Genomic DNA, 24,599 nt, shown 5'->3' on the forward strand with positions numbered 1-24,599 from the left:
AATGAAAAACAAATAAAGCCTGGCATTCAGTCACGTTGCGCACAGATGTTATTATTCTTAAATTCTTTTCGAAGGCTTTTTTTTTCTCCTCTGCATCATTTTTACATGGCTTTGTGTTCATGCTGGAGGCAAGATTTGGAATAAGACAGAAAACCCTCTGCATGGTAATTATTTGTGCCTGACATTTACATGACTTATAGTGGGAACAGAGTATTAGACGACTCAGAAATATATGAGTTAATTATTTCTCAGTGTTTACCAATATCTCTTGTGCTTGTGTGGTTTTATTTGTTTTAAGCCTCAAGAATGCATCTCCCTTTGAGGGGGCTATGAGTAAATGGTTCTGGCTCTAAGATTAAATGTTAAGAATTAATCCTTTCAGATAATATTCATCTGGTGTCATACGGATGCTCGGTGGTCTTACAGATAACAGTAGAGTGGTGGGTTGATACTCTTTCTTCACAACTGGCATTTCAGTCACTAAACCATTTCCACATTTACTCACAACTTAACAGAAGGCCATTTGGACCATCAGGGAAATACAATCCCTCAACCCCTATTGATTTTCCCATTAATCTAATCTCCCAACATTCTTGTCAAATATTGTCAGATTTACCATTCACCTAAGGACAATATAAAATAGTCGATTATCCTGTCCATCTTTGGTATGTGGAAAGAAACAGGAGCCCTGAGAGAAAACTCATGCTGTTAGCGGGAGGAAATGTAAATCCCACACTGACACTATCAGGTGGTGTGGGGGGGTGGGTGGGTGGTCATGGTTGCTGGAGGCATCAGCTCAACTGGCTATACCTCAATCTAACAGAATGGGAGATTTTCTATTTTGATGAGTTTTACTGCACTAAAGCATTAAAAATAGCAACCCATTTATTAATTGGTGCAATATCACAGAAGAAATTTGTTTATCTTTTGATTAGTTAAATTATGTGGATTGCAGTCGACCCACCCTTTGACCTGGATTCATCTCATTTGTTTTGTGTGCAGCCTCACTAACCTTCAGTAGCTGTGAAGCTCTGAAAGGCTTCCAGTTTCACAGATGCTAGTTCTCCCCATTGAGAGAAGGGTGAAAATTGGAAGAAATGTTTGCACCCTAAAGTATTGCCTGGCGCCCCTTGCAGTAAGAGAGAAAGAGTGGCAAAAAAGTGAGTCTGTCCAGAGACACTGAGTATCTGTGGATTTGGGTCCAGCATTTCTGTGGCCTCTGTAACCGCACAGACCCCGTTTGATCCATTTGCAACCTGAGCTCCATAAAACTCCAATACAATTAGGAAGCCTTCAGTGCCTGAGGCCCCTCGGGAGCCGTTCTTGCCTTCAGCATATGCACGAACCCTGGTTCCAGTACTCATACCTGGCTCCCATCAGCCAGTCTCCAGCAGCCTTCAGTCTGTATGGGTCCTTCGACCACAAGACACCTGCAGCCTGTGTGAGTCCCTCAACTGTAAGTCACTGACTGCCTGCGGTCTGTATGGGTCCTTCAGCCGTTGAGTTCCTCGCTGGCCTGCTGCTGTAGTCGTCTTCCCATAGGGTTGTCTCCTCTGCTTCTTCTCAACAAGGTTGAGAAGTGTTCTCCCCATTTCTGGTGCTCTGTGCTGGTCTTCTGCCCCCCCCCCCCCCCCCCCGGAGTCTGCAACCACTTGCGGTCACTGCCGGGCACAGGCACCATCATCTAGGGCACAGACCCTACAATTTCAAGATTTTAATTAAAAATACAGTTGACTCATTTAACTGGCCATTTAAAACCTGTACGGAGCTGCTACCATGAGGACCTGGTGGTTGGACCCAGCGAAGCATCGCTGTCTCTCCACTTCCCACTCTCCAAGGTCCACACCGTTGGCAGCCCTGTCGTTACATTAGTTCATGGAGCGCTGTCATTTTTTTTTACATGCATGGAAAGGTTAGTCCTAATAGTAGACCATAAAGCATGGTATTAATTATTTTGTCCCATCACAGTACAAATCTTCTGTTGAGATGAAACGCAGCTCCTAGAAAGGGAAATAATGGCTACACAAGGCAGCCAGAAACAACAGTTTTAATGATTCGTTTGGGTTGAATGTAAGTAAAGATTAATGCTACGTTGAGAACTTCTTCATTAGAGTGTTCAAAGGAAGGTCTGAAAGTACTTTTAATACTTTGAGTGTGAGAGGAACATAATTATTGAGTGTGGTTCAGTGCAAATGCAAGATCACAGTGGAACCTTCAACATGAGTTTGAATTTTTCTCAAGCTACTGCTGAGTGCAAGCCAGTGTGGAAAATGGACAGCTCCTTCCACTCCTATTGAGTGGGCCAACTGCACCCAATTCTCCTGGTCCTTATCCTCATTCCTTTTGGAGAGGTGGAAACTTGTTGGTCCCAAAAGTGTCAATTGTCATTATGCGACTATTTTAACTCTTGCATTTAACAACAAACTCAAAAACCTGAAAGTTGTCCAGAAATTAAGCTGATTTCATAAATACACACCTGACAGATTGTTCCCAGTTTTGGTTAACTTTTAATTCACTGGCATAACCTAATTTAGTTTAGTGGCAGAAAATAGGACATATTCATGATGGAGTTATTTATAATATTGTAAATCACAGAGGCTGCACAACCGTGATCAGCTTAATACTGACCCATTTCTTTTCAAGTGAGGCCTTGGCTTTGCAGTCTTCTATACAAATAAGCTAACCACTTAATTTAATTTCTTGAGGCGGAGAGTAAAGAAGACACATTTCAATTGTCTTTGCATCTTGCTGTTGTCACAGTGCAATGTGGAAGAAATTTAACAGGTAATATTTTTATTGTTCCAAGTTTCTGAATTTTTTAGGGGACAAGTCATGCAGAGGGTGGTGGGGTTATGGAATGAACTTCCGGCAGTGGTGGTAGAGGCGAGATCGGTGTTAATATTCAAGGAAAAGTTGGATAGTATATGAACGGGAGAGGTGTGGAGGGTTATGGGCCAAATGCGGGTCAGTGAGACTAGGTGCTGAACTGGCCTGTTTCTGTGCTGTAAATGGTTATATGGTTATAATAAGGATAGTGGATTTCCATCCCTGAACAACATTAGTCAACCAAAACAATCTGGCAGCTTACATGGGTTTCATTACTATAGCAGTATTGTGCATTACAGGTATATACACTATTTAAAAATAAATAAATGAGTGCAAAAGAGGAGATAAAAGTTTAGGTTGATGCATGCATTTCCCATAACTTTACTTTAGCCTGTTTCATGAGATAAAATTGACAATAACATATGGACCAAGATTTGAGGGTAGCTGATGTGTGTTTTTTTAATTTTATATCCAACACGGTAGATGACGATTCCATCCATTTAAACCCATGTCACCCAAATTAACCTACAACCCTGTATGTTTTGGTGAGTGGGAGGAAACCGAAGGACAAGGAGAATGTAAAAACTCCTTGCGGCCGGCGTTGGATTTGATCCCATGTCACTGACACTGTATTAGCATTGCACTAACCGCTCCTCTAACAATGCCACTTGCTGCTTAGAATACAGATCAAAGATCTGTTCATCAGATGCAGGATCTCAAGACAGCATTGGTCACTTGCAAGTATAGATAGAGAGCAGAATCATAGAAAATAGAAATCCACAGCACAATACAGGCCCTTCAGCCCATAGTGCTGTGTTGACCTAATAACCTACTGTAAAGAATGCCTAGGTTCCCTACTGCATAAGCCTCACTTTCTTTCAGTTCCAGGTACATATTTAATAGTCTCTTAAAAGATCATATTATACCTACCTTCACCGCCATTGCCAGGAGTGTATTCCATGCACCCACCAGTCTCTGTGGAAAACCTACCTCTCACATCACCCCTGAACTTAATCCAAGCACCTTTAGCCTATGCCCCCTCATGTTAGCCATTTCAGACGTGGGAAAAAGCCTCTGGCCATCCACCTGATCTCTGCCATCTTATACCCCACATCCTCTATACACTCAACCTATCTTCATAAACCATGATCTCCAATCCAGGCAGCATCCTTGTAAATCTCTTCTGCACCCTCTCTATAATCCTTGTTACCATGCTGTAAGGGCTGCAGGCAGCTCCCAGCCAATAGCAGTAAAGGACTGGAGTAAAGCCTTTGAAAGTAGAGTCAGCAAGTATGGGTTGTTCATCTTAGCTCTGCAGGAGTCAGAGGATTACACCCTGAGGAATAATATCTCATCTTCTATCAGGGCAAGTTGCAGCATTCCTGCCTAAGTTTCAAACTGTAAACCGTCAGGTAAATCATTTTCTCTGAATAAGTACCTCTGTAGGTTATCTACCTGTAATATCGCCCGACGTTGTTTCTAACTCCACTAACATGGCCTGACTTGCTGAGCATTTCCACTAGCACTTCCTTCAGCAGTTTTCATTGTACTTTGTTATCCCAATTTATCCCAATGGCAGTCCTGAACTTGAGATATCAGAAATATTCTCTTTGATCTGTCCATCCCTCCTCCACCTTCTCTACAATCTAAAGCTAACCTGCTTTCTCTGTTTCCCAGTCGTAATGAAAGATCTGCACCATGAAAGATTACAATAAGGCTGTTTTTTTTTACACAGCCTCATCCTCACCCTATGGAATGTTTCCAACATGTTTTGACCTAATTGAAGAAGATTATAGCTCGCGCTTCTAGATTTAACCTCGCCATGACTTCACCCAATTAATTAATACTCCGCTCACCTTCCCACAATCTACTGAAAGCATATTGCTGGGGCAGCACCCACACCATATTCAATCTCCTGGAAGTAATGAGTTGACTTTTGGAAGTCCATTTACATTTGTAGCTGGCAGCAAAGTTACTGAAGGGGGCTAATGCCCAAATTTGTGTGAATCTTGACCTTCAACTGTTAGTGCACAATCCTGGTGCACCATGTTCACTCATTGTTACTGTTTAACATTGAAACTTGGCAGTTTGAATCAGCCACAAAAATTGAATCCTTTGTGGAGAACAAAATAAGACCAGCTTCAACTTTATATACTTTCTAACAGGCTCTTCTGTGCCACCCAATTGATCTACTTCCCCAGTGTGTACTTGAATGTGAGAGGAAATCGATCACTCCAAGGAAACCCACATAGACACGGGGAGAACATACAAACTCCTTATGGATAATGTTCGTGTTTCTCAATTTATATAATCCCTGTTTTCCTAGCTAAGGTCTTATCTTGAATACCATTGCAGTAATTGTTCTGCAGTGCATTTTGTAAACTCCTGTGAGACATCACAAGATGTGCAGTGTCGGAGAAATCCGCTCAGAACATGACATCTGCAATGACTCTAAAAATTTGTTGTTCCAATAAAATGTGTCTCATTCTCTCTCAGTAAACTCTGGACAACATTTTATTATATCTCTTACATAGCTATTTGTACACTATTTTGACAATAGGTTTACTATTGACCGTGCTTTGCCAGGAGCAACCATGAAAGGTTTGTGTAAGTGTTAGGGAGTAAGATTTTCATGAAAAATTAGGAGTATGCTTGTTTTCCACTGTAAATAATTAGCTCATATTTTATAAAAATAAGTACTGGTTAGTCACCATTTCTCGGGTAGAAGATGTTCATTATTTGACCCGTTGTTTATACTGACTATCAAAGGGACTCAAATCAGGGCCCACAGAGCTGCCACATAGCTTGTTTGCATCCGTGTTCAACACCTTGTGGTAGTCAAATATTCCTTCCTGTATTCCCTCACTTTATTTGCCACACATGCAAACATATGAATTAGAAGCAGGAATAAGCCATTGAACCTTTCAACCTTGATCCCCCATTTACTAAGATCACAGCAGACCTGACTGTAATCTCAACCCTGCATTCCTGTCTAGTTCTCACCACTTTGCCCATCAAGCCAGCTCTGGTTTGGATGTACTCCAAACCTTTTTGGTGCCCTGAAAACTCAAGGCTGCTTGAAAGAAAAGCACTCACCTCATTTCTGTCTTAAAAATGACAGCCCCTGCTTCCTAGTTCTAGATTCTCCCACAAAAGAAAGCATCCTGCCAAACACAATTAAGCCTGACAGCTCAGGATTTTATGTTTCACATCAAGTTATCCCTCACTCTTTAATATCATGGATACAAGCCTAGACTATCAAACCTTTCCTCTCAAGACAAGCTACACCTCCCTAAATAAATTGGTTCATTTCTTACTTTTGTGTTCTCTAGCAGCAGAAGTTTTTGACTCCAAAGATTGAGGTTCCAAGTCTATTTGTGGGTGTGCATTTATTTGCCTCACTTGCCTTGCTAGAATCTTATGTACATGAAGACTTAGTATAGTCTCATCGTACTTTTCATCATTTTCTGTTAATTTCTATAATAAAGGTAATACACCAACATATGAGATATCAACTCTGCAAGAGGACAGGAGACCAGAAATGGCACTGACCTCTAGTGTGACTTTGATGAAGCACTCGAGCAAGGCAGTAACAAGAGCCTGACAAATCGGATTTCAGACTTATTGTCAGAATACATACATGATATCACATATAACCTTGAGGTTCTTTTTTTCCTTGCAGGTGAATCCAGACCTCCACTGAGCTCCATAGTTTGCTCAATACTTTATTAAGGGGAAATTTTCTGCGAATGATAGCCAAGGGTGTACGATTAGAGTTAAAGCTCCCCAAGTTGGAACGAGAGATCATTTTTTTCTAATTATTGTAGGCAAATGAAATCTTTGGCAAAATACTAGTCACGCAATTCTTTTTCATACAGAGAAAATACTGCATCAGATTGATGTGCCTCTTGGACTCCCAGGTGCAGTTGCAAAGAATGGACTGACGTAAATAACTGGTGATCTCTTGAATAATCCTACATATTTTCATAATTGAGGTGGACTTGACAACTTTTCATCCAGATGCATATCTTATTCCATAATGAATTTCTTCAACCAAGAGACAGTATTCCATTGTGTAATTTTGTCTTATTTAAACAGGAAGTGAGATTTCCACATAGCAATATCAATCGAACGTGCTCCTGACACTGGCAGTTATAATTAGCCGACAAATACATTTGATTTAGGGATCCTATTACATTACAAAGGATGTCATGACTGCATCGATGCACACAGATCACAAGAGCCTTTACTGGGAAGAACAAATCGTGTGTAGATTAGTTTCATGGGATAGGCAAATAACTAAATGCAAGAGACTTCATATTTTATCTTTATCTCTCCATTTATTTCCCTCCAAATTTATCTGTAGAATTTTAATCAGAACCACGTTAAGAGCAGCAAGCTGAGACAAATGTCTTCATTATGATAGGTTTGTTGCAGACAACATTGATTTCCCCATAACAATTCACATGTCCATTGGAGTGCGTATACAAAAAGCTGTTGAATGGATATTTGATATGTTATCGTAGCTTGAGCACACGTAAGCACTGTGTGACGCACAGAAGAATAATAAAGATAAGCAACTTCGTATACATGACAGGTTGCCAAATGACAAGTAGCTGCACTATAAATAGAAGATACTGTTATCTGCATCTTCTGTCTGTGATGTAAACATTATTGCGTACCAACTAAAATAGTTATGGTTTACTTCCTTCGTGAAAGAGTGATCTGATATTATAAAAGTGCTTAAGATCCTACCTTTTCCCCTATTCCTTTTCCAAGTAATTCAGTTGGATTGACTGTCTGACATTGGTTGGAGATACTGGGGAGACTCCAGTGTTCTAGGCCTGACATCCTGTCTGTATTCAGTGGGGTGAAATACAAAAGTCTGCAGATGCTGTGAATTTAGTAAAAACATACAGTAATTCCAGGAGGAACTCAGCCAGTCTCAACCGTATTCATGGAAGATAAAAATATATTACCGATGTTTCGGGCCAGAGCCCTTCTTAAAGGGATAAAGAAGGGCTCAGGCCCGAAACATCGGTAACATATCTTTACCTCCTAAGACGCAGTGGGACCAGCTGAGTTCCTCCAGCATTTCTGTGTGTTTGTGTTCAGCAGGGAGGCAGAAATCCCTATAAGTTTCCTCAACATCTCCGGATCAGTTGGGGAAAAAAAAACAACTTGGACTCCCACTGTTGGTCTAGTGATAGAACAGAGATAGAGACATCAGGTAAAATGTGATTGAAATCCTACATATGGTGGTCTAGCTTTGTGATACTAATATCTTCATTTTTAAAAAAATTCAGCTCAATTAGAGACAAGGCAAACATATATATTTTAAAAATGTCTAATGTTTAATAACATGTATTCTGTGATGCTTTTCATTAGTCCAAATTTTCTAGTTTCTTTATATTCTACTTCAGTGAACTTTCTTTTCTGAGTGAATTTTGAGGAAGTTTGACATTGTAATTTCAAATATCAGATTTGTTGTCTTTTCCATTTAATTTCTGCAAGTTTCTCTTGCCATTGCAGCACAAAGTATTAGGAAGCAAGCAGAATTTGGAAGGGATTGTCAATAGGATAGCAAGGGGCCTACATGATGTTGACTTGGAACATCTTGTAACATATTACCCAAAATGAACCAGTTTTGAAGTGCTCTATTTGGTTCAATAAGGGAAAATGCACATCCAGTGTAAGCTTAACGAAATCTCAGAATCAAAATTCCCAAAACTGTGATGTTTCTTTTATTGTAATAAAGAAACTTGGGTTATTTTAAAACAACTATACTTTATTAGCTAAAGAACTCACTCAGGGCCATGTGGAGACATCCATCTTGAATCCAATTGAGCCACTAGTCTCTGACTCCCTCTAGTAGTCAGGAGGATCACTAGCTCTCTATCGCTACAAAAAAAAACAGATCATCTTTATTGATATCAGTTTACTTAGAACACTGGGGAAATTCAATGATCTAACTTCAAAGGTGTTAATAAATCTTTGGCATCCATTCGAGAGCACATTTTTTGCCTCTGAACAACATTTAACTTGAGAGACAGCATATTTAACTTTGCATCACTCCTGCATCGAGAGTTTGGCCTGGATTATGTACTTTCATAACCTTGATCTCCTGATTGGAAAACCCTCCTCTGCCACAAATACTGGGCTTAATAACAAACAATCTAACATCAGCATTGATAGTTTTAGTCTAAAGCTTATTTTTAATGACTCAACATTTGTTCTTTTATTTGCTTTTTTTTTCCTTACAATTTTCATACCTGCATGGGTAACATTTCAAATAAAACAAGATCCTGGCTGGGATGAAGGAGCTGGGTTCTGAGTATAGACACCAAGATGCCAGCACACAAGGTGGAATTTGTTGGGAAGAATGGCTTGATTCTGTAATGTGGCTTCAATCCAATGAAAAGAATGCTTGTCCATATCAATAATACAAAGAATTTAGAATTCACCCTTTATGCAATAAACCATTTGCAGGAAGAAAATATTTGAGCATAATTTCCTGACTGCAGGAATTCTGAATTCTCACCTACAGCAAGTCATTAAAACTGTCATGCCAAATGCTATAATTTTAACTCTAATAAAGTGTATTCAAAGTCCACAGCCTTTAATTTAAGTTGCAAGTGAAATTTACAAAGTAGGGAACAGCCTGTACTGGAACACTGAATCCCCAAGTAAGAAAACATAATTGAAATTCTATCTTAAGGGCCGTCTTTTTTTTGCTTTGAGTGTATTATTTATCCTTTTTTCTTGAAGGTCACTTTGCCTCCCCTTGTCTTAAAGATATTGATGCGACATTGGGCTGCACCTTCAAGTGTGCCAGAAGCTCTTTGGTAGCTCACACAAACATTCTGCCTTTTTTTATAAAACAAGCCAGCAGTGATAGAATTTATGACCCAGTAGGAGTCTGATCAGAAGCATGTTCCCCAGTTTGATGGACAGTGAACCGCTGGAATTCCATTATTATCTTTGGAATTATAAACGTGTCTAATTATGATTTTGCTTCTTTTGGTGGTGTGAGACATTGAATGCAATTGTAGCATTTAAATGTTTCAACAGCTTAGAGATTAAACTTCACTCTGTGAAGGAAGGAAGTCTGACATGACAGAATATGTCCTTAAGACCATTAAGACATAGGAGCAGAAATAGGCTATTCATCCCTTTGAGTCTGCCCTCCATTCAATTATGAGCTGAGTGATTTTCCCACTCACCGGCCTTCTTCCCATAACCTTTGATGCCCTGGCTAATCAAGAACCTGCCTTAAATAACCCAATGACTTAGCCTCCACAATCATCTGTTGCAGCAATTTCCAGATTTACCACCTTCTGGCAAAAGAAATTCCTCCTTTATCTCTGTTCTAGTGGACACCCTTCAATCCTGAAGTTGTGCCCTCTTGTCCTAGACTCTTCCACCATGAGAAACAACCTTTCGACATCTACTCTGTCCATGCCTTTCAACATTTGAAATGTTTCAATGAGAGCCAAACTCATTCCCCTAAATTCCAATGAGTACAGACTAAGAACTGTCAAATGGTCCTCATATAATATCCACAAGGTTACTCACAGAGGAGAAGTATCTGGATTTAGCATTCATATTGCTGTAAATCTAACAGAAGGAAAGAAGATGACTGTTGATTGTAAACATGGAGTGCTACAGTGCCCAAAAGGTATCTTCTGAAAATTTAAAAAAAAAGGCAAATAAACTAAACTTGCTTGGCCGAGCAGTGATGTAAAGAAAGCATTAGGCAGCAAAGGAGGTGCAAAAAAGATTTTATGCTACAGAGTTATAATTGTGAGGAGAGACTTTCTCATTTGGGATAGTTCCTCCTCTAAGAAGGGAAACCGTGGGGTAGTGCACTGGAGGACTTGCTGTCTCACAGCTCCTGCAACCTCCATTAAATCCTCAACTTTTATACCCTCCATACCAAGTTTACATATTCTCCCTGTGACCACATGGTTTTCTTCATATTTCATGCAGCTTGATAGGTTCATTGGAAACTGTAAATTGCCTCCACTGTGTGAATAAGTGTAGAATTTGGAGCTGGGGTGGAAATTAATGTAAATGTAAGACTATGAAATGGGTGTAGTATTTGTGCGAAAAGATTTTTGGTGATCTGAATGGACTTAATGAGCCATATCTCTCTGTGAGTGATTTAATTGGCATGTATAAAATTATTTGGGCCTTAAGAGGAATAAACAAGAAGGATATATTACCCTCAAGGGAGGGGACAATTACAAGCAACGTTTGATGAAAATAATTGACAGGAAGATTTGGGGGGAGTTGACAACATTTTATTTCACTCAACGAAAGGTTAATGTTAAAGCAAAGGAATTGGTACAATTTTTGGAAACAATGCTGCAAAGCTGTTTATAAAGCTTGTATTATTTTAATTTGCCAACTCTTAACATATAAAATGTTTCGGGAGCAGGGAGGGGAAGAATGCCTATTTTCTAATCATTTGAATGAAGTTTGAAAAGGGCAGATTTAGGAGTGGAATGTCAAAAAGGCACTACAAGTTTAACTTTGGTGGAAAATGTCAATCGTTTTATGCTGATGCTAATCAGGTCATATAAACATTGCACCACATTATTGGAGGGCAGTTGCGCCAAAGAGGGAGTGTTTTTGAAAAGAGTATCCGGTTGACTGCTTTTTAAGCCCACTAAATTTGGCAATATTGTCCACTTGATACCTGTGAACAGAATCTTCATTGTTGCATTGTTAGTATGTCAAGTTAAGCACTATTTTTGCTTATTTTATAATGTACAGTATTAAGAAAGCATTTTTTTAAATATTGACAACTGATAACATAAACAATGAAAGCAATTAAATGGAGGCAAATTCTGGAGAAAATGTCCTATCTTCCAATTGAAGACAAAATGTCAGGATGAAATTAACTGAATTTATAAGCAAACATTGAGCAAGATAGCTTCAATAAAATAAGAGGAAATTTTCACCTCGACAGTCGAGTACAGATGGACGCTAGCTAATTTTCCTTTAGTTCAGAAAGCTGTGACAACCTACTTATTACACAAATATTAGACAGCAGCTAAAGAATGAAAGGTGTACCAGGTCACACAAAAGTAGGTTTCATTCTTCAAAGTTGTTGCTCACTGCATGAGATGTGTAAACCTTTTGCTAAGAAAAGTGCTAGCCTTCTTTTTTACGAATTAACTTTTTAAGAGCTGTGGACAAATGGTGGGGAATATTACCCAAGCCAACTGCAACACTCCTTTTCCATAGAGTCATAGAGCAGACAGCATGGAACAGACCATTCAGCCCATCTTATCCATGATGACCAAGTTGGCATTCTGGACTCGACCCATTTCCCTGCATTTAGTCCCTATCCTTCTAAGCCCTTCTACCATATATCTATCTGAATATCATTTGAATGTCAAAATTGTGCCTGTAGCAACTATTTTCCTTTATAATTGTGTGCAGGAATTAGAATGTTGTTGTCTTTGACTCATTCAAACAAATCTGTACTAAAGTTAAGTTGAGATCTCCATGGTCTATTAAACATTATTATAAGTTGCTACACATTGTTACAAGCCATTAAACTTTTTAGATGGTGCTAAATTTTGTTAGATGATGGTTAAACAGTTAATAAAAGTTTTCAGAACATTTTAAGTCCCTTACCAAAGAAACTAACTAATTGGTAATCTCTCAAAGATGGCTGAACATCCAGCTGTACCCTTGGCTTGAAGACTATGGAGACACTCAAAGAATATGTAAATGCTCTTCTTGAAAGCCACAAAATATAATTTGCTTTGCAAGTGATACATTTATCTAGTGCAATGCCCTTCTCTCAAGATTTCTCTGGCAGCTCTTTCCAGATACAGCCCATCTTCTGAGTGAAACCATTGCCACTCAGGTCCCTCATAAATCTTTCTCCTTTCTCTTAAACCTCTGCCATCTACTCTGGAAAAAGACTGTGAGTATTCACTCTATCCATGGCTCTTATATTTGTTTTATGAATCTCAGTCAGATCACCCCTCAGCGTTTAATTATCCGGAGAATAAAACTATTTAACCTCACTTGATAGCTCAGGCCCTCCTATACATATTGGTGAATCTCCTTGGCACCCTTCCAATTGCTGGGAACCAAAACTGCACACAGAACCCCAAGTGTTGTCTCACCAACCCCTTGCACAGCTGAATCATAAGGTCCCACCTTTTGTTCTCAATACCCCATCAAATGAAGGCGAGCATGCTAAATGGCTTCTTCACCACCTTGTCCCCTGATACACCTGTTCCCTTTGGTCTGTCTGTTGTGTGCCCACCTTGCCCTAGACTCTCAATCTTGACATATGAATGGTAGAAGGGAGTGTCAAATTCTTAAAACTAAGTGGCCCTGCTCTGTTCCTTCGTCCACGTCGGTCCGAGAACCACAAGGTGTGAGAGTGCATGCAAGTACTCCACTGTAGAGATTAAATCCTTAACTACTGACTCTTTTACTTGTCTTTAATAAGTTTATGTTCACCATTTGTTTTTTTTTTCAAATACTTGAAAGTTAGAAGTGCTTGAGACCATCTTAAATATAAAAAGTTTGCCCTGTTTCTTAAGACTTACGTGACTAGATTTGTGCAGTTTGATTTGAAATATTGCAACATTTGTGATGGAAGGAGCATATGATAGATTTGATAATATTGTGATCTTTAGCTCTTTTATTTGAGCACAACCTGTTTTTTAAGTCTATGAACTTCTGCATCATGAAGAAATATATCCAATAAGTTTCACAGGTGAGAAAGAAATCAACAAAATGAATGTGCACTATTTATGTCTATTTACCAGCAACCCAGTATTCTCTAGGTACCCAGGATGGGAACTATTTAACTATTAGGTTGATAAGCCAAACAGCAACTCCAGAATTCCAAAGATAATACAGACCTTTCTCTTCTATGGTGTCGGTGTCTTTACCAATAAGTTATTGCCTGAACTTGACCAATTTTGTTACTTTTGGGTTAAGTTTCACAATGATGGCAGATCCCAGACTATACTGAGCAGTCTGTCTACTGCGCAGAGAGAAAATATCCACATCAGCTGCCAAGGTAAAGCCACAAAGAAACTGTTGGCACTTAGACCTAGGCTATGGATTATTCAGCAAAGAATTGCATAAGGTTTGGGATCATTTAACTTCTAAATGGCCCCTGCAATTTGCAGAGCAAAGCTAATTCCAGAGACGACCAGGTGACCTTGGTATTCGAAATTCCAACATAAAAGCAGGAAATTTATCAAATAATTAATATTATTATTGCCATGCAATGGTTGAGTTATTGGATGAGTGACCAGAGAAACAAGCCAAAAAAAAATAAAAAATTAAAGTATTTAAATAAATCTGGAATTTAAAAAATAGTTACAGTACACTGTATCAGTAACCAGATGTCCTTGAAAACCCATCTAATTCATTGAAAATCCTTCAGATTCAAATATCTGTTGTTCTTTTCAGGTTCTTTTAGAGAATTATAGTGTAGAGGGAGGCTAAGGGGGACTTGTCAGCCACAAACGAGCCTGCAGCTGACGTGGACATTTACCCCCTCCATAAATCTTCGTCCGCGAAGCCAAGCCGAAGAATAGCGTAGAGGGAGGCTAAAGGGGATAATAATAAATTACAACACCATATAAGCACCCTGTTGCAATGGGCAGATGCAAGGCAAGAAGCTTGAGAGAAATGTAAGGTGATACCTTTTGGCAGATAGAATGATGTGAGTCCATATAGAATAATGCTTTACTGTTTTGAAGGGGTTCGGGAGCAAAGGGGTTGGTGGGTGATGGAGGTGGGGTGGAAAGAGATGTACACAAGCCAGTGAATGCTAAGGAAGCAGTTAATAAGGCACATATAATTTTGAGCTTCAAAATCAGAGGAACAGAGAATGAAGGCAGAGCAATGAGGTTGAAATTTCACAAAACGTTGGTCTGGTATGTTCAGTTCAAGTCATCATCTTATAGGAAGGAGGAACAGCATGAGAGAGGGTCTGTTGCAGATGCACGGGACTAGATCCTGTGATTAGAGAGGCTACGCCTGAGACGCCTGAGGGGAGATTTAATAAAAAAATAATGAAGGGACTGGATAAAGAAGGCAGTGCAGTACTAATCTGATTGGTGCAGGGATTAAGGACTAGTGGGTCAGAGGTAGAATGTAAAGAGGAGGACATTTGGGAGTGACGTACAGTACATGTTTCAGCAACATGTGAGTGTGTGGTTGAAATATGGAATATACTGCCCGCACATGATTGAAAGAGAGAGAGAGAGCCACATTAAGTGCTGAAATGGGTGCTTCAGCTCATCAAGCCCATTCGGACCAGCAACCCTCTGTCTGTACTGATCCCGTTTCCCTCTCCCCTCAGTGGCCCTACCCTTTGGTTTGTTACCTTCTTATTTTCAAAATGCCTGTAAAATGTCTTGGGATTTTCTTTAATCCTACTCCCCAAGGACATTTCATGGCTCATTTCTGATACTGGGTACAACTCACACACTCCGCCTCATCTAAGATTTTGGCTTTAAGGGAGTCCCTGACAATACCAGGGAAATTAAAGTCACCCACGTGCACCTACCTTGCCTCTTTTCTGTTTCCATAAACTGCCTCCATATCTGTTTCTCTATCTTCTGTTGGCTATTGGGAGATCTTCAGTGTAACTCCATCACAGTGACCGCACCTTTCGTACTGCTGACTTCTACCTCCATTGCCTCACTGCTGAGCCCTCCAGGGTGTCTGTGCTCAGTGCTGCTGTGACTTTCTTCCTGATCAGTAATGCAACTCCCCCCCCAACTTGTTGAAGTGCCTCTGTATTACATCAGAAATGAACACTGAGCTGCTAGTAATTTTCTTCTCTTAACCATGTTTCTGAATGATTATAACATTATAGTTCCATGATATAAATCACACTCTAAATTAATCTGCCTTACCTATATTAACTTTGCATTGAAATAAATAAATTTCAGCCCCTAAACCCCACTGTAATCTGACCCTGCCTGGCCTTCCTTTCAGCCATACTGAAGGGAGCTCTGAGGAGATCGGGTACCTTTGGTGCCGATAGCTGCGCCTCACTAAGGTGGGGATGGTAGGCATCACTGGACCTCGCTCATCTCCTAAATCTCTCACTTGTTGGCTCCTCGTGCCACACCCTGGAAATCGCTTCAGCTTGCGGGCAAAAACAAGGTGTCATTACTACACCACGAGGTGATCATCCCAACAGTGGAGCAGGCGGAAGAGGAGGCATCTCCCAACTGCTACAAAGGAGGATGAGGATGCCCAACAATGGGTAGGGAGGTTTGTGAGCACGCTGCAAGAACTGCCATGGACCTACAATACTCAGGGCTTGTCTATCTAGCATGTGAAGCCTGGATTCGGCAGACTGTGCAGAAGAAACCATCACTGGTTCAACAGGCAGAAAGGCGATTCTCAGCAATGCGTCATGGAGTGCTGAGAGGGTACAGTGAGACACATGCAGAACACTGCTGGCCATCCAGTGGTTCCTGACTTGTCTCCAGCCGTCTCAGCTATGTCTTGCCACTGGGTCCAGATAGGCCGGGGTGAGAGAGTGAGGCTGACGACCTGTGCAATTCTCCCTCACATTAATCCAAGTCAAGCGCAAGTCATGAACAACAAAAACAGCTCAAACTAATCTCTACCTTCCCCTCAATCCCTCCACCTGCTGGCCTACTGCTCTGTCATGCCAGTTCAAGTTCAAGTTTATTTGGGCAACACAATGCTGCAATGCTGTCACAGCGCCAGTGACTGGTGTTGGAATCCGACGCTGTCTGTAAGGAAGTTGTACATTCTCCCCATGTCTGCATGGGGTTCTTCCGGGTGATCCATTTTCCTCCTGCTATTCAAAAACAAACTGGAGGTTGGGTGTAATTTGGCGGCACGGGTTCATGAGCTGAAAGGGCCCGTTACCGTGCAGTATGCCTGAATTTAAAATTATCATCTGACTATACATATACAACCAGGTGAAACAGTGTTTCTCTGGACCACGGTACACACACATGCACAGCATGTCATATTCACATGTTTGGCAAATACTAGAGCGCCTCGGATGCCCCCCAAAGTTCCTCAACATGGTTATCCAACTGCACGAAAAATAACAAGGTCGGATCAGATACAGCAATGAGCTCTCTGATCCCTTCTTTGTTAACAATGGCGTGAAGCAAGGCTGTGTTCTCGCCCCAACCCTCTTTTCAATCTTCTTCAGCATGATGCTGAACCAAGCCATGAAAGACCTCAACAATGAAGACGCTGTTTACATCCAGTACCGCACGGATGGCAGTCTCTTCAATCTGAGGCGCCTGCATGCTCACACCAAGACACAAGAGCAACTTGTCCGAGAACTACTCTTTGCAGACGATGCCGCTTTAGTTGCCCATTCAGAGCCAGCTCTTCAGCGCTTGACATCCTGTTTTGCGGAAACTGCCAAAATGTTTGGCCTGGAAGTCAGCCTGAAGAAAACTGAGGTCCTCCATCAGCCAGCTCCCCACCATGACTACCAGCCCCCCCACATCTCCATCGGGCACACAAAACTCAAAACGGTCAACCAGTTTACCTATCTCGGCTGCACCATTTTATCGGATACAAGGATCGACAACGAGATAGATAACAGACTCGCCAAGGCAAATAGCGCCTTTGGAAGACTACACAAAAGAGTCTGGAAAAACAACCAACTGAAAAACCTCGCAAAGATTAGCGTATACAGAGCCGTTGTCATACCCACACTCCTGTTCAGCTCCAAATCATGGGTCCTCTACCGGCATCACCTACGGCTCCTAGAACGCTTCCACCAGCGTTGTCTCCGCTCCATGCTCAACATTCATTGGAGCGACTTCATCCCTAACATCGAAGTACTCGAGATGGCAGAGGCCGACAGCATTGAATCCACGATGCTGAAGATCCAACTGCGCTGGGTAGGTCACATCTCCAGAATGGAGGACCATCGCCTTCCCAAGATCGTGTTATACGGCGAGCTCTCCACTGGCCACCATGACAGAGGTGCACCAAAGAAAAGGTACAAGGCTTGCCACATTGACCACCGCCAGTGGGCTGATCTCGCCTCAAACCGTGCATCTTGGCGCCTCACAGTTCGGCGGGCAGCAACCTCCTTTGAAGAAGACCGCAGAGCCCACCTCACTGACAAAAGGCAAAGGAGGAAAAACCCAACACCCAACCCCAACCCACCAATTTTCCCCCGCATCGGACTTGTCAGCCACAAACGAGCCTGCAGCTGACGTGGATATTACCCCTCGATAAATCTTCGTTTGCAAAGCCAAGCCAAAGAAAGAAGAGACATAAAGATATAATTTTAAATAAATATATATAAACATTTTGGTATGATTTACTCAATTACAGGAAAACAGTCATCATTCTCACAGCTTATGTGTGGGAAGAAGCTCTTTTCCTGGCCAGCAATCCTGTCCTGATGCTCCTGTACCACCTTCTAATGGTAGCGTGCTGGAGGCAATAAACCATGGTTAAAATCCTTCCAAGAAGTACCAGCAAACCTCCCTGTGAGTATAATTTAGGTGTAATCCATTCTTTTTGTTCAGGACCAACGTGCCTTAGAATAGAGCCCAATGATCCCTGTAATGAATTGAATCCCTGTATTGAATTCAATTGTCATATGCACAGAGACACAGTGTCTGTCAAAAAAGGTCACCGCACTCTGAGGCCATTTTGGACTGACAAAAGAAGTTCACAGAAAATGGTAACAAGATAAAATACGACAATGGTAATATTTAATTTTAATTTGAGCATTTACATTCATATAACAGGCAAATTCAAATTTAAAATTTAAATTAAACAAATAACACCGGCTTCCCCATAACAATCCACCATGACCGTCACTCCAGTCATAGTCCTTCCACTGTCCCGGCTCTGGTCTCATCACACTCTCCGTTTTTGCCTCAACCTCCACCATCAAATCCACTACTCTCTCTCTCTCCGGAACTGCCGCTGCCTGCCATGCAGCACACTCCGCCTGGCACTTGAAGCTTTCCTCCTGCCCCAGCTTCTTTGCCAACTGTTCTATCTTCCTAGTTTCTTTCTTACCAGCGCATGTCACAAGGAGACTCACCCTTCCCATGAAACCAAGGATCATCCTTGAATTCTGCCAGTCAGGGTCCTGAAACCATCTCTCTCTTTCTCCATCTAATTTGTCTCCTCAGCCCTCTTGTCCTCTCCAAGCAGAAGATGAATAATGTAACCACTTTGTGCTCCCTTAATGTTCCCACTTGGGTCTCGTTCGAGCTGATATTGCCCTTGCTTCATACTTCTCAGTGTCTTGATTCCTCATCCACCATGCTATTTCCAAGCTCCTTTTTCCTTCTCAGTACTTCAAATCAAGTTTATGGTCATCTGATTGCACAAGTACAACCTGATGCAACAGCATTCTCTGGTCCTTGGTCCTAAACGCACAGACACACAGCCAGACACAACACACATACAAACTAACAATACATATGCAGGACCAGTATTCAAATAAATAATTAGATAGACATTGTTTCATGAATATAAGAGTCTTGGATGGTATGTGTGAGCAGATCCTTTGGTTGTTCAGCATTCTCATTGCCACTGGGAAGAAGCTGTTCTCGGCCTAACTCTGATACTCCTGTATCTCTTTGCCAGCAGGAGTACTTAATCATATTTGGTTGGAAACCTAAGGGAACATTTCTTTCAGCCACAATACAGGATGAATGACAGTGGATGACCCTCTCTGTGTGAATCTTCATCCCTCAGGGAATTGATATGCCCTTCACAAGGCTACTGATGAAATGTATTTAAGGACTCAGGCATTTTAAACATCTAGTACCCGTTAATACTTCTGATCAAAACTTTCTTGTGATGAAGGAGACACAAAGGGTTCTTCAGTAGATTTTATGATCAATAACTTTAAGTAAAGACATAACCTAACCAGCAAGAATGATGGTTAATATACCTTCACACTTATTATAATTTTTTTTATTTTTAGTTTTTTAAATTTTTCACACTATGAACCATATTGACCAAAATACACATAAACATTTCCCTCTTGAATATACACAGTGTCATTTTCTCCACTTTTTCCCCTTCTCTTCCCTCCCTCCTTCCCACCCCACTCCCCACCCACTAAATGTTCAACATATACGATACATTAAACCCATTAAACAATGTCATCACTCAGTCATTATAATTGACACCAGGTTTAATTCCAACTTTATTTGATTAACTGAACATGAATGTCTTAGCCTCTGAAGCAGAAATCAGACTCATCCCTCTGGATCAGTGCAGGAGAGCTATCATTTCTACATGTTAGCATATGAATGTATAAATCCACATGCTGCTTCTTTGATGAAGTAGATTCTTGCACAAGGTGCAGTTCAGATTCTCTCTATTGAATAACTTAACTGTTTTGATTTTCTCACGAGAAAGGGCAATACATTGGAAAGGAATTTTGCACATCACTTGAGGAGTGCAGAATCAGAGCTGATCAACAAGTGTGCTGGAGGGTTTGTGTATGACTAACTGCCCTCAGGTTCACTTCAAAACCAATGAAAATGCAAACAGGAGGAAAAACGAGTTCTATTGCTCGAGTTTAGTAACTTCAGGAACTATATTTGATAGTAGTCTCTTTTGCCTCCCTTATTGCTAGGTTCAATATTGATGAGATGGAAAGATGCTGTCTCTCCTACTTATACTCAATGGTTGTCTGATATGATGGCAAGCCTAACTTTGGAACAAAAAAATCAGATGTTCTTTGTGGCAAACCACAAATGATTGGATAGGTCTCCTGAGACTGATCCTACCCATAGCCCACTTTCCTTTTACTCTGATCATCCAAGGAGGTGTTCCACTCTTTAGCTATTAAAAAGCCTGGCTGTTTCAATACTCAGCCTTTTGTGAATTGTTGGTGATACATCATTCCTCTATGGCACACATGTCAAACTCTGACCCGCGGGCCAAATCCCGCGATATAATATTTGGCCCGCAAGATCATTTCAAAAATGTATTAGAGGTGGCCCGCTGGCCGCCGTGCCAGTATAGCGCATGCACAGCTAATACTATAAATCCCAGACTGCATTGGCGTCAGCCCGCTAATCGCCCCCACCTCCTCTATTTACGTTGCAGGGTCTCACCGTGGACTCTGGTTTTGGGGCCTGGCCGGTGTCAGGGGAAGCCAAGGCCGCTTCCCAGCGCCCGGAACTGGAGGCCTCGGGCCTGACCTCACCAGGACCGTTGCCCACTCCCCCTCCCTGCCACAGGCCGACCCGCGACTCACGGTGACGGGGCCGCTGATCTGCCGAGATGCCGCCCTGCAGCGAGAGCCGATGCCCCCGCACTGTCGTTGTCCAACCCGATCGCCCGCAAACCCCGCACTCCCGCACACAGGCCTGAGTAAGGATTATGAACTTTAATCTCAGGATAAAACGATCTTCCAATAGTTTCATGTCACAGTGATAAATATATTCCTGGTTAAAAATGGTCCTGCACCTGGATACAAGCTCATTAGGCATAAAACTTGAAAAGTGTGTAAATCAAAGGATATCTGTACCAATGGGAAAAGGGCATGGCAAATAACCCTGCTAGAGTTCATGCCCACAATCAGTCACCCATTTGATTGTTTCAGGAATCATGTTATTCTCCCACATTCTCAATAGCCCTCAGATTTTACTATTCGACAGCACACTAGCAACATTTGACAAATCTTCTATAGAGAAATATTATTTATTCAATATTTTATTTCTCATTTGTTAATGCTTCTGGAAAGAGTTTATCCAAAACTATTATTAAACATTTATTTAAATAAGAAAAAATTTAACATTACATATGTTGAAAGAAGAGAAAACATGCAGATGTTGTTGAAAATTTTCAATAAATATTTAGTTCGGCCCTCGACTTAGTCCAAGTTTTTAATTTTGGCCCTCCGTGAATTTGAGTTTGACACCCCTGCTCTATGGTAATGGATTTAAATTTTATGTTTATGGGTTCCTTTTATTAATTATTTTTGTAACTTATAAAATCACCTGGTTCTTGAGTTTGTGGTTTCTTTCAATGGTAGTGAAATTATATGTACTGACCAGATAACTTCAGAAGGGAAGGGGGTAGAATTTGTAGTACAGTATATTTACTTTTTAAAAATCTTTTTCAATTAGCCATTATGTTATAATTTTTTAATGTTTATTTCTGTTTCATTTTTCTTATATAACTTTTTTTTTCCTGTATATTTTTACATATTACCTTTAGTTCATAGCTTTTACTAATGTTCTATTTCTTTAAAATCCAATAAAAATATTGAAAAAGAAAAGAAAAGGAACTATATTTCTGTTCGGATTTAAACATTAATACAACATTAGTCCAAGATATTTATTAAACTCTAAGCCTGGAACTTACTGCAAATGTAACCAAAAATCGCATTAGTATTGAAGATTTGCATCAAAGATGAAGAAAAGTTCAAATTTAAGAGACACTACTATTTTTAAACTATGTTGAAATATTAGTTATATTTTCATTAATTTCGTAAAGCTTTCAGTAAAATTCTGGCAGTAAGTAACACAGCCCTGCCTCCTGATCAAATTGATGTCCTTAAACTCTTGATATTTGTTGTGTGTAATTTCATTATTTTTGTGATCCCTGAGTCCAAAGATGTTTTTTTTTTGCATTTTTTATGTGCAATTTACTGGCACCAGAAAGATTTTTTATTTAAAAATTATAAATATTTTTTCACCTCTAATTTTGATAAGTTTTTTTTTTAATTAAAAAAAAGTTCTTGGTCTTTAAACTTGAATTTTCAGGCATTAATTTGGAGCTGATGAGGTCCTTTCCTTCAAATGGGAGGAGGCAGATTGGGCAGCCTCACTGCTCCACCAACACAGGTTTGATTCTGATCTCTAATGCAGTCTTAATTGAGACAGCTGAAAACAGTAGTGCTGCCCTTCAAGTCACATGCCATCCTTACTTTCCTTCAAACCTGCTGGGCAAGAATCCTGGAACTCCTTTCCTGGGAGATTTTGCAAGCAACTCGTCGCAAGAATGGAAGCATTTTGAAAAGGTGGGCTAGAGATGGGTAACAAATGGTGGGCTTGTTAGTGATGTTCATATTGGGTGAATGAATAACTGATAAAAACAATTGTGACAGCTTGTTTAAATTCTGTTCCTTAGCTGCAGGATATCCTGCGGGCCACTTATTTGTGCTGAGTCATTCCAATTAAATCTTAGTTCAACCATGAACTGGGATTGAAATCAGACCTCGTTCAACCTCAACTTGACTGTTCAAAAGCTGACACTGCAGCATACAGGTGGACTCGGTACCAAAAGTGCTCCATCCATTTGGTTTATGGGAAATCTCTAAGTTTTAAAATAATAACCAAAATAGCATAGTCGAGAAAATTCCATGGTATAATCGGATAATTCCGCATGGTTAAACCTGATTATGAAGAAGATCAATGACCCTTTATTTGGCTAAGGCAGTAAAAGACCATTGGGTAAGAGACATGGCTTTTTTAAATTTAGACATACAACAGGGAAACAGGCCATTTTGGCCCATGAGTCCATTCTGCCCAATTTACACCCAATTAACCTATACCCCATGTTCGAACAGTGGGAGGAAACTGGACCCCCTGGGGGAAGCTCACGCAGACATGGGAAGAATGTACAAGTTCCTTACAAACAGTGCAGGATTCAATCACTGGTACTGATGGCAGGAGCTGGAAAGGTGTTGCACTATCTTCCACGCCAAATGTGTTGCCCTTGATTAATGAGAATTCTAAGAAATGTACTTGTAATCTGTGTGAATGTTCTGGCAAACTGGAAGTTCTGATTGTATAAATACGTGATTTGTGAGCCGACTCTCTTGGGGTGAGACTAGCTGCTTGGTGGCAGTGCTTGTTGCGGTACCTGAGTTCTCATGCTTTGCATAGTAACTTTTAAAAATTGCAGCTGTATTCATGTTTGTTTTCAAGCAACCTCAGGTCCACTTTACACTCTAGTGTATATTTCCTGGTCCATGTGCAGACTCGCCTTTAGTGGCACTTCAGTTGAACTAATATAATCAAAATCTAGAACTGCACCAGTGTTTTGTACCCTCCTGAATACCTTGTTGGCTTTCCTCTCTCCACAACTGAGGATGCATCCTTAAATTACTTGGGAAATGAACTCTGACCTTGGTTAAAGAGTTGGTTGAAATCCACCCCTTCAGCCAAGCTTTTCATTCCACTTCTAATTTACACATATGGCACAAAACAGAGAGCTGAGATAAAGAATTATTGCTCGTTTGACAATGTGTAGCATGGGTGGTGCCACAATGCTGGGGGGGGGGTGGGGCAGGTCAACCATTTAAAATATATTTTAATAACTTTAGATGAAAATCTACATTAATCAGGTACGCTGATACAAAGGAAAGCACTTTGTAGGGGTGATACAAATGGCTAGATACAGAAATTCCCAAATTTTTGGCATGGTAAATGTTCAATGCATAGCAAAATGTGTGTGGTACTCATTGCCTAGCTAGAGGCCAACAAAAATAATTGCACAATTGACAATATATTCTTGTAAAATAGCTAGGGTGGTCTGCAATTTATTTCCTTAAGTTGACAACAGCCACATGTAAAGCTTACCGATGCCACATGACCTACCCACTGATTGCTGGGAAACAAATCAATGACTTTATGACAGTAAAATGGCATAAGGTTGTCATAAAGATATAGAAAATGGGATGTTTGGGATAGGGATACAAACACCTGCTGACAGCATTAGCAGTATTGTTATGTACAGAGCGGTTAAAAACTCTGATGAGAGGA

General features: G+C 40.6%; 1 long non-coding RNA gene across 3 annotated transcripts in view; it reads left to right on the forward strand.

The window, feature by feature from the left end:
* LOC138748128 (uncharacterized) overlaps positions 1 to 24,599 on the forward strand; it is a 233,303-nt gene that overhangs the window by 144,445 nt on the left and 64,259 nt on the right. For 2 of the 3 annotated variants that reach the window (XR_011347809.1, XR_011347810.1), the window contains exon 1: positions 22,656 to 22,852. The exons of the other annotated variant lie outside the window; for it this stretch is intronic. This is a non-coding gene — a long non-coding RNA (uncharacterized lncRNA). Of the gene's footprint in view, positions 1 to 22,655; positions 22,853 to 24,599 lie in introns of those variants that run through there. 3 annotated transcript variants of the gene reach the window in all.

Source organism: Narcine bancroftii, chromosome 13 (assembly GCF_036971445.1).
Source record: "Narcine bancroftii isolate sNarBan1 chromosome 13, sNarBan1.hap1, whole genome shotgun sequence".
NCBI lineage: Eukaryota > Metazoa > Chordata > Chondrichthyes > Torpediniformes > Narcinidae > Narcine > Narcine bancroftii.